The sequence below is a fragment of the Apteryx rowi genome, unplaced genomic scaffold (assembly GCF_003343035.1).
Source record: "Apteryx rowi isolate R43461 unplaced genomic scaffold, aptRow1 scaffold_98, whole genome shotgun sequence".
NCBI lineage: Eukaryota > Metazoa > Chordata > Aves > Apterygiformes > Apterygidae > Apteryx > Apteryx rowi.
The window spans coordinates 1,253,184-1,263,784 of NW_020451293.1; the positions used below are offsets into that span (position 1 = coordinate 1,253,184).

General features: G+C 57.7%; 1 protein-coding gene and 1 long non-coding RNA gene across 5 annotated transcripts in view; both read left to right on the forward strand.

Moving 5' to 3' along the window:
• Nucleotides 1-2,738, forward strand: part of LOC112960629 — a 6,464-nt gene extending 3,726 nt beyond the window's left edge. Inside the window, exons 2-3 of the long non-coding RNA XR_003251804.1 lie at nucleotides 266-717; nucleotides 2,680-2,738. This is a non-coding gene — a long non-coding RNA (uncharacterized LOC112960629). The remainder of the gene's footprint in view (nucleotides 1-265; nucleotides 718-2,679) is intronic.
• A 2,175-nt stretch (nucleotides 2,739-4,913) lies between these two features.
• RNF123 (ring finger protein 123) overlaps nucleotides 4,914-10,601 on the forward strand; it is a 69,308-nt gene continuing 63,620 nt past the window's right edge. Inside the window, exons 1-6 of one of the 4 annotated variants that reach the window (XM_026055063.1) lie at nucleotides 4,914-5,064; nucleotides 5,187-5,297; nucleotides 5,579-5,715; nucleotides 6,071-6,184; nucleotides 6,662-6,741; nucleotides 6,960-7,105. The gene's annotated coding sequence lies outside the window, so the exon portion shown is untranslated. Of the gene's footprint in view, nucleotides 5,065-5,186; nucleotides 5,298-5,578; nucleotides 5,716-5,941; nucleotides 6,185-6,661; nucleotides 6,742-6,959; nucleotides 7,106-10,601 lie in introns of those variants that run through there. The other 3 variants (XM_026055066.1, XM_026055068.1, XM_026055062.1) reach the window with 3 other exon arrangements.

Consider the following 10,601-nt stretch of genomic DNA (forward strand, 5'->3'; position numbering starts at 1 on the left):
AGGTCATCAGATCTTTAGGAGAGAGTTGTGACAAGCATGAACTTCAGTGGTACTAACCAGCAACCCATTCTTAAAATCTTAATCACTCTGGTTGCTARACACTGTCTTAGGTATAAAATCAAGAAGGCAAARAAATTCTGCTTTAATATGTTTTTTAAAAAATCAGCAGAGAGTTCTTCCAATTAACCATGCAAAACTGGAAACTCTTTTGTAAGTTTAGTTGTTACTGCAAAGTAAAGGTAACCTTGCTGTAATTTCTCTACAGAGCTCTCAAGTCAGCAGGAAGCAAAGCTCTTCAGTGGCTGCTCTCTTAGCCAAACAGCTAAGTGTTTCGTTGTGATTACTCCAAACTCTGCAACAGTATCTACTGATTTTGTTTTTCACTTTTTCTGTTTTAAGGAAGAATGTTTTAAAGTTTTCTTTTAGTTTGGGTCTCTGCATTATGGGCTATTCCTGACCTCTTCACTTTAAAACCTGAGTTTTTACGTCTCCGTCTTGGACAGGCTCAGCTCCCCAGAGGATGCAGAGATTTAGCAGGGTCATACACTGCAGAAACACTGGTGAAACCCTGGCGTTTAACTGTATGAGGCTTAAAACCAAGACCTAAAAGACCCTGTTTTTCATCATGTGCTCCTTGACATCCTCATGCTTAGCAGCACTCTTCCAGAAAGAACATCTCCTGCTCCCGTGCGACTGTACACAGAAGGAGAGGCAAGAGTAAGCTCCTTATGGTTCCCGCAGTCCAACAAGATCCCGGAGGTGGGGGGGTGGGGGTGGTGCGGCGGGCGGGGGAGTAACCAAGTGTGGAGACCATGGAAGGAATAAAGTTTCTGGAGGCCTAAGATGGCCTCCTGAGGGCGCAAAGCCATGAAGCTGTCTTAGGAAACAGGTGAGTCCTTCTGCTGGCGGCTGAGGGGAGCAGAAGCTCAGGGGAAGCGATTAAAAGATGACAAACAAAACAGGCAGAGTGTGTCTTGTGTCATGGAGGCCCTGGCATGTGTGCAGCCAAGCACACTTGGGTGCCTACACTGGCCACGGCATGGCTACTGGAGCCCCACAAAAATGCCACCTTTGTGCTTCCTCTTCCTACAGAAATGGGTTGCACAGCGATTAGCTGAGCCGTAGTCACGTTCTTCTGGTGGGAATGTGTCAGCAGGCATGGTGTCAGTTTGAGAAAAGGGAGGAAGCGCAGAGAGGCAGCTGTTGCTGGGCTGGAATAGGTATGCCAGGGCACCAGGAGGGGCCCAAAAGAACTTGTCTGCCATCTCTTGTTGGTGCTTGAGCCATTCGGATGCTGGGAACCTCGAGCTGTTCAGCATCGGATCGATGTCTAGTCAGGGCACGGCACGCTGCGCAGAACGCCTCTGTGCTGAGTTGCACTGGCATGGTTGTCTTTAGCTCTAAGGAACTCCCAGAGGAACTCTGTTCCTCATTTCTGCTGTTGAGCAAAAGGCCATTTACATGAAAACACGCTGCTTCATGTCAAGAAAAGGACAAGGACACACTGGTGGCATCGTGACCTGGTGCCAAATGGGTGCTGCCTGCAGCCTCCTCTCTTTGGATGAACCACCTATGTTTATCCTGCAGGCAAGTGATGTGTGCAGCACAGCCGCAGCCAGGAAGGCTGTGTGTGTCAGGGCTTAGCACGAGCCAGGAGCTGCCTGGGGAGCCAGAGGAGATGCCAGGGCTGTCAGGGCAGGGGCCTCGCCCTCCAGGGTGCGTCCCGCCTGCCCCCAGCGAGGGTGAAGGGCAGGTTGGGATTTGGAGGGGGCAGCCCTGAGCCCAGGCCATCCAGGCGCCTCCATGGTGATGGGGCCAGGCCAAGGCCAGGCCACGCTGTCAGCCCATAGGTCGGGCTCTGCATCAGCGGGKCCCGGGGCCCGGCAGGGGCACAGCCTGCCCGGGTGGAGCTGGAGACCAGCACTGCCACGGCATTGCTGGGACAGGACTGATGGCCCCAAGCTGAGCTGAAAYGGGGTCCTGTTTCCAGTTTTGGAATAGGAGTGGGGGGAAGGGATGTGTTTCCCAGGGAAAGAGGGGAAAATTCTCTGCTCCTTCCCTGGCTGTGGCATCTCTGTGCCCGTGACCTAATGAGCCCCTGGAGATGATACGGTGAGCCTGAGGTCACAGTGGGATGTGCCGCATGACAGAGAGGTCTCCCCGGGCCCGTGGTGGTGGCCGCACTTCCCTGTGTGGCGCAGGTGCTGGCTGGGTGCTGCTCACCACTGTTCTTTGGAGCTGCTCCGCAGCAAGGAGAACGGACAGGAGGCAGCAGGGCCATGCTGGGGGCCCCTCGCTGTCAGGCAGAGGAGCAGGGGCACATTGGACAGGAGTCTGGGGTGAGGAGACGAGAAGAGCGTCCTTTTGCCCTGGCTGCAGAGGCGAGCTAAGGGCAAGGGGGCAAGYGAGATGGAGGGTTGCTGGACGGAGACCATCAGCCCGGACCAGAGGTCCTTGTTCCCAACGCTCCTGCAGCTCTCCACCAAAGGTAAGGGCTTTGGGAGCTGCTTCCCCAGGCGCCGCAGAGACTCTTAGCTGTCCAAATAGCTGTGGAGCCTGGGCTGTGGGGGTGGCTGCGCAGGCCTGGAGCCTGCCACGACAGCCTGCCTGGCCTGGGAGGAAAGGGGTCCCGTGTCCCAGAGGGCTGGGCCTGACATGTCTTTCCCTTGCTTTCCAAAGATTATTGCTATTTGGGATGCCATGTCCAATTACATCCTGGAAGAGCTGATGCGGAACAAGGTGGGCTGGTGTCCTGGTCGCCCTCGCCCTGGAGGGTTTCAGCTGTGCGGAGAGCCCTGGGTGCCTGGGAGCAACCCTGCCCCCAGCCCCCGGGCAGCACACCACAACTGGCCCGTGTGCTGCAGAGCAGCTTTTTGGCCAGCCGGCAGAGAAACCACGCACAGCTCTAGTGTGAGAAAGTGTTTGGCACATCCCGGGGCTTCCCTCTTCCCTGTGGCCCCAGAGGAAAGAGCAAGCAGAGAGACAGGCATCTGTGCCAGGGCTGTTGGAAACCCCTGGCATCTTCTCTAGCTGAGGGAGGGACGTTCGCAAACCTTTCAAGGAGGGTGAGGACACAATGCGGAGAATGTGGCTCTTCTCTAAAGCCTTCCCCAAGTGCCCCATTGCACRTCAGGAGTGGGGAGGGCACAGAGCAGCGTTCCCATGCTCTGACAAACATCGCTTTTCCCATCTCCAAAGGACTTCCTTGTGGGCCTTTGTGTCTTTGCYGTGTGCAGGCTGCCCTACTAGCGGGGCTCGGCACCTTCTGAACCATCCGAGAGCCACTGCGCCTTGGCAAAGCTGACGTGCTGATGGTTCAAAGGCCTGTCTTCCAGCTGGGCACGGACACGGTCTGGCTGCAGGTGCTCCAGCACCCCAGAGTGACTCTCCCTGGTGAGGTGGCAGCAGCCACCCTCTGCTTCCCCTGGCCACACCACGTACGGGGTGAGTGGCTGCTCCCTGCTCTTTGAGAGGGGCAGGGAGAAGTAGGGATGTCCAGCTCCATCGCCCCACAGAGAGCTCTTTCTGAGAAGGACCTTTTCTGTAGTAGTTTGCACTACAGAATATTGCACACAGTTGGGTGCGTGCTCTCTCTCGCTCTCTCTCGCTCTCTCTCGCTCTCTCTCGCTCTCTCGCTCTCGCTCTCTCTCTCTCTCTCTCTCTCTCTCTCTCTCTCTCTTTGAACTGCCCTAACAACTGGCTCCACACCACTCACCTTTCTTGACGGCCCAACAATGGAATTTGGCCTGCTGTGGCAGTGGCGTTGTTCCTCTTCTGTGTAGACAACATCAAGATCAAGCCRCTGAACTACCGGCAGTTGTCCCTGGCCACCTCCTTCTCGAGGCACRTGGTGGAAGACTGTGTGGAAGAGACTGTCCACTTGTTCTCTTCCCACGTGAGGAACAGAGAGAAGGTCGCCTTGCCTTCAGGAACATCAGGGTTCTGACTTGCCAAAAAGACAAAGTGCACATGAGGTTTTATGCCCACTGCACCCAGCGGCTGGAGGGCACTGCAAACCSGATTGCGGCCCGCTGCAGTGTAAGTTGCTCAGGTTTCCCTTCAATTTCTTTGGGAATCCTCTGGGAGGCCGAGCAACCTGATGGGTGTTGGCCAGCCCAGACGTGGCAGCCTCATCGAATGCCTTCCCCAGTCCTTGCCCCCATTGCCTTCTCCAGGAGCAAAGAGAGCGCCTCCTGAGTTTCTTGCCCCTTGCCCCTACAGAAAGGCTGGCAGTGTTATCAGCCAGGCTCTGTTCTTTGCTGTGCAGCTTCTCYRCACCAGGCTGAGGGGCTMATGTTCTCRGTAGAGAGCTTAGAGGAGGGCTTTGGAGAGGCAGCCTCCTCTTGTAGCAGGAGAATGCTCTGCTGCCTTCAGCAGCAAGGAGAGAACTGCCTTGGAAGCCTCCCAGTGCGTCTGTGTTACGTTGCAGAGACTGCGTACGCCAGAGCTGTCCATCTCCGGCAGACCTGCTGCTCTGGGGACCCAGCCTAGCTCTGTGCATGTGTTCCCGAGGTGAACGCGTTTCCTTTGCAGCCCTTGGCCAACCGAGCAGGAAGCCTCCTGGCTGCTCCTTGCGACTGTGCACCACCAGGGCTTGACACTCAGCATCGAGTTGGGAATAACTTGCACAGTGACTGGTTCCCGCTTAACCAGTGCTCACTTTGGGCTACGCTTGTCTGTGCCTGGAGTGACCAGGAATCGTGACTGTGCTTCTCATGCCCAACCTGCCCTGCTTCCCATCGGAGAGAAGGAACTGCACACAGAGAGGAACTTAGGCTACGCCTTCTGTCTTTTGGGGGAGAGTGCCAAAAAAAAAGCCCCTAAAGAGCTGTGCATGGACACAAAGGAGGTGGCATGTGAGAAGGTCTCAAACAGCAGTGAGGAGGCTCAGTGTTCACAAGCTGCAAAGGGGAGACGATGCCCTTCCTTCAAAGCTGGGTTGTCTTTTGGCTTGCAGGTTTCAGCTGACCGTGCAAGGCAGCCCAGAGGCCCAGGCTGCCCCCGCCGGCTGCCCACAGGAGAAGGAGCTGGAAGAAGAGCGCGGGGGCATCAGGAGCAGCAAAGGTCAGGGAAAAGCTGCCTCCTGACCCGGTTGGCTCCCTGTCCCACGCTGGGTGACAGCAGCCYGGTGAAAATGCACTCCCCAGGAGGCTGCTCTGAAGAGCTTCCTTGTGTCCTCCTTACAGAGCAGCGTCCTGACAAGCTCCTGCAGCAGCACGAAGAGCTTTCTCTCCCCATGCTGCCAAACTGGGGGAAGGCGCGAGGTGGCAAGGCATGGAGAGCAAGCCTCCTGCCAGGTGAGAGCCTTGGGGGAAGGGCTGAGGGGGACACTTGTACCTGCGCAGGGGACACGTCCCCCTTTGGGCACACCGGCCCGAGGGACTGAGAAAGCCTCCTGACACACGCCCCAGCAAAGGCTGCCCGCTTGCTGGATGGCAAGCATGCGCAGCTTTGCGGGAGAGCCTCATGTTGCCTTCGTTTTCTTGCAGTGTCCCAACCTTTTGGGGAGCTGAATGCAAATCTGCAGTAGCAAACACCTCCTGCCCTTGTCCTAACGCACCCTGTGCTGTCTCCTCAGGATCCTTAGGAAGCAGGCAGCCCCCATCCTGGGCACCTCCCTGGGGAACGAGGTTGACATTCAATACCTCGAGGCTGCATCCTCCCACTGGACCTCAGAGCAGCCGTGCTGCCACCACTCTCAGGGGTGCAGCACAGGTGTGTGAGCGGGCTCTGGGTGATCCTTGCATCTCACCAACTCCTAGGAAAGCTCAGGCCTATGCGACTCCCTCCAGAAAGGGCCCTCAGTGCGTGGCCACGGCAGCCGTCGGTGGCCTCTTTGGCTGCTACTTTGGGGTGTAGTTAGGCGCTACTTTTATAAGAGCTTTTTCAGCCYGCCTTCTGCTGAAAAGCCTGCAAAAGAGTGATGGTGGCAAGGCTCAAGACAACGGGCGGGAGAGCGGGTGAAAAGCAAAAGCCAGCACCCGCTGCCCAGAATCCCCGCCCAAACAGACAAGACCAATTTTCGTGCCTTTCYGGGGCCCCACAGGATACAGCCTGCCCTCCCATGCAGAGCTTCGGAAGAGCTACCCACTTCTCCCCCTTGAAAGAGAAACAGAGGCAGCACCAAGCACCGTGGGATGAACAGCAGGCTGCACTGGAGAAACACGTGCKGCGTCAGGCCCAGGTACAGGACGCCTTTGACAGCCCCCTGCAAAAGGGCATTGCCCACCTCCGGGGCAGCGGAGCCTTGCAGGCAGCCAGGACCCAGGAGGACTGCTGCCTCCGAGCAGCTGCGCCCAGGCTGGCCCACCCCTTCCGAGGAGGGACATGGCTGCAGCCAGAAGCAGGCCCAGAAAGAGCCAGGTGCTGTAGCAAGGGCAGCTGGCAGGGGATGCCTCCCCACTAGGCAACCTCTGCCTGCGGTGCCTGCCTTCGAGGTGGAAACCAGCTCTCATGGGCAGCTGCCTTTGAGCCCCTTGCACCCAGACGTGCCGGGGGCAGAGCTGCAGGGGCTCAGCTATGGTAGCCCATTGTATCAGCTCCTTGTGTAGCCTGAGTCTGCCTACACAAGGACTAGGTGCCTCCCCCGCGGGCCAGTGCTGTCTCGCCCATTCAGCCCTCCATACTGAAACCATTTCTTCTTCTTCTCCTTGCAAAACAGATCATGCTGCTGGAGAAGCAACTCGACCTCGAGCAGCACCGTTACCCAGACACTGACATGCTGGGGAGGCCCCCACAAAGGTAAGCGTGTGYGGGCACGCAAGCTCAGAGTTAGGGCCTGGGACAGGCGAGGGGCTGTGACCCCCGCTGGAGGTGCCAGGACCCCAAATCCCTCAGCTCTGGGGCACAACCTACAACAGCCCTGGTTTCTTCTGACGTGGGTTTGCAGGGGCTGGGACCGGAAGGGGCAGGAAGGCTCCCAGGGGAGTGGGAGAGGGACTTTGTCACTCCTATTGCAGGCAAGCGTCCCTGCAAGCAAAGCAGAACATGCAGCTTATGACTTCCTACAAAGTTCTTCGGGACAGATGGAAGGAAAGGGTGGAACAAAACTGACAGAGGCTGAAGAAGGAGGAGGAGGAGCGCCGGTAAATCCCTCGCAACCCAGGTGGGTTTCCCTTGTTTCTGCAATGCCCTTCCTGCCATGGCCCTGGGGAAAGAGAGTCTTCTGCCCCCTGCCCTGGGGGACAGAAGCAGCCTTGGAGCCTGGCCTGGGCTCGCACTTCCCGCCCACTCAAACGGGGTGTGGGAGGGGGGAAGGTGATGGTGCACCATAACATTTCCAGCAACGTCTCAAGTGGCGCAACATCTTCCTGCTGAACCCTGCAGTGCTTTGGTGATGTGCTGCCTCCGCAACAGAGAGCAGCAGGACCGCATGCTGGGCAGTTACCACTGAAATGGCTTTTATCCATGGGAATAAACGGCCTTTCCGAGTTGGTGTGAGCCTTTCCTTGCTGGGGCGTGAAAGTACAAGGTGCAGCAGGGCAGCTTCAGAGGGGCCGCAAAGAGGCAGGTGGGAGCAAGGAGAGTGGGGCAGTCCCTCTCCTGGGCAACTCTTGCCCTGGCCATGCCCTAGCAGGTGACTTTGGGGACTGCRCTGCCAGAGGAGAGGCAAGGGAAAGGTTTTGGGGGGAAAGCGTGCAACTCAGCCACCCAAATCCTGCCAAGCTCTTCCGTGGGCTCTGAGTCTTTGGCTCACCATGTCCCGGTCCCAAACACTGGGATCTCTCCTCCAGCCAGGCCCTGGGGGATGGCAGCCACTCCTTAGCATGGGCCACAGCCAGCTCCCTCAGCGTGAAGGCTGAACGGACCCAGAGGCTGGGCAGACCCCCAGCCASACCCTGGCACCTCCGGGGCCGAGGCACCACACGTGAATGCCAGAGCTCCCACTGACACTCCTGCCATTCCATTCGCTTTCTCGCCAAGCAGTGGAGTGGCTTGAAGGGAAAGCCAGAGGGGCACTAACTGCGAGGCTGGCCACACATGCGTGGGCCAGTGTAGGTCCAAAGAGTCCTTGGCTGCAAGCGCTTGCTGGTGGACATGGCCGGGCAGTAGAGTGGCCAGGATGGTGTTTCTGGTGTGAATCGTCCAGGGCGCACGGTGTCAAGGTGGGAAAAGTGAGCAATGAGGCGCAGTGGTTTTGCAACTGAACTTGGCATGGCTGGGCTAGTGTAGGGCCCCAGAGAACTTGGCTACGAGCACTTCTTGGTGGTGGTGGCAAGGCAATAGACTGGCCAGCATTGCGTTGCTTGTGTGAGTCATCCTGTCAGCATAGTATCAGCTTGGGAAAAGACAGGCAGTGCAGAGGTGCAGGTGTGCTGGGGCAGATCCAGGCATTGCAGCGCCAGTTGAGGGGCCCAAGAGATCTGGGCTGCAAACGCCTGTTCATCATTGTGGCAGGTGAGTAGTTTGGCCCCAAACCCTTTTCTCGTGGGAATGGGCCAGCAGGCATGGTGTCAGGGTGGGAAGAGGGGGAAGCACAGCTGTGCAGTGCTGGTGGGGCTGGACTAGGCATGGCAGGCACAGTGTCAAGGCTCAGGAGGGGTTGGCTGGGAGCACTTGCTGGTGTTTGTGACCCAGGAGGAGCTTGGCCCCAGTCACTTTTGTTGGGTGAACGTGCTGGTAGGCCTGACATGCCTTTGGGAAGAAGAGGAATGGCAGAGGTGCAGTTGTTGTGCGGCTGGCATAGGCACGCGACGGCCAGTGAAAGAGCGCAAGGGATGGTGGCTGTGCGTAGCTGGTGGTGCTGTGGCAAGTGAGCAGTTTGGGCAAGATGGAGCTTCTTCAGTGACTCTGCCAGGAGGCATGGTGTCAGCTTCAGAAGAGCGAGGGAGCGCAGAGGTGCAGTTATTGTGAGGCTGGCCATGCACACCAGGCCAGTGTAGGGGCGGAAGAGATCTTGGCTGCAAGCACTTGGTGGTCGGTGAGCCGTTTCAAAGGTCTTCTCTCCTTTGTGCAATGCTGGCAGTAGGCAGGGTGTGAGTATGTCACTTCAGGGGGAAGGCAGAGCGACCATTCTGGTGGGACTAGAGTCAGTATGGCAGGGCCAGAGTGTGTGATTCAGCTCTGCCACCAAGAAGTGCTTGCGGACTAGTACATTTGGGCCCCTATCATTGCCTTGGCATATGCCTATTTCAGCCCCACAAGAATTCCCCTCTGCTCTTCCTTCCTCCTCCCACACTGACACCATGCCTACTGACTGATTCCCACTGTAAATGTGACACTGAAAAAATGGCTCAACCACAAAGAAGTGCTTGCAGACACGTTCTCTTGGGCCCCTACCATTGCCTTGGCATTCCTATTCCAACCACAGAACTATTGTCCCAATACGCTTCCTCCCTCTTCACAAACTGACACCATGCCTACTAACAGATTCCAACAAGAAGGGCCACCCTGGTTAACAGGCTCACACAGCAACAAGTGCTCACAGACAAGTTCTCTTGGGCTTCCTCCCGTTCCCTTCACATGCACAAGTTTGTGAAGAGAGTGGAAGCGCAGAGAGGCAGTTGTTGTGCAGCTGGAATAGGGATGCCAGAGACACTGTAGGGGCCCAAGAGAACTTGTCAATGAGCACTTGTTGGTGTGTGAGCCATTTTGCCAGGATCAYGCTTCTTGTGTGAATCTGACAGTACACACAGTTTTGGAAGAGGGAGGAAGCGCAGAGGGGCACTTTTTGCAGGGTTGGAATAGGCATGCCAAGGCAACAGTAGGGGCCCAAAAGAAATTCTCCGCGAGTACTTGTTGGTTTGTGTGCTGTTTCACCAGGATTGTGTTTCTGATGCAAAGCTCCAATAGTCCTGGTGTCAGATTTGAAAGAGAGAGGAAGCACAGAGGGGCAGTAGTTGTGTGGCTGGAATAGGCATGCCAGGACCAGGGTAGGGGACCAAGAGAACTTGGCTGCCAGCGGTTGTTTGTGGGTCATCCTTTACACCAGGACCGTGCTTCTTGTGTGAATCTGCCAGTAAGCAAGGTTTCAATTCGGGGAGAGGAAGCACAGCTATGCATGGACACAAAGGAGGTGGCATGTGAGAAGGTCTCAAACGGCAGTGAGGAGGCTTCGTGCCCCTGCACTACTGTCAGAGGAGAGGCTTTCTGGATCACTGCAAAAGGAAGGACTCGTTTACTGCTTGGGGCTGCTCCTTCAGCCTGCCCACCCTGCCCGCAGCGCTGTGAGCCCCGCTCCGCATCCTGGCGTCTCCTGCCTCTTCTCTCCCGGGTGCCTGCCCAAAGGCTCCCAAAGGCGCCGGGGCCGCGGCTCCCCATTATCCAAGTATTTCTGTAGAGAGCTCCCTTGAAGCTGTGGCCCGCGGTGCCGAGGCCTCACGGAGGCCAGTCGGGGACGCGGCCGTGCCCCCAGGGCCCTGCTGCCGCGGGGAGAGCCGCGGGCTGTGAGGGGCGGCACGGGCTTCCCTCGGCCGCCCTGAGCCCCGCGGGGGTTGTGCCGAGCCCGCAGCGACAGCCCTGCTGCCTGGGGCCTCGCCTCAAGGGCTTCCGAGACTTTCGGAGAAGCGCAGCCGGGCCGGCTCGGCAGCGGGGTCCCGAGGCGCGGGTGGCGGGGAGGCAGCGCCGCCTCGGAGGCAGCGCCGCCTCGGCAGCGCTGAGCC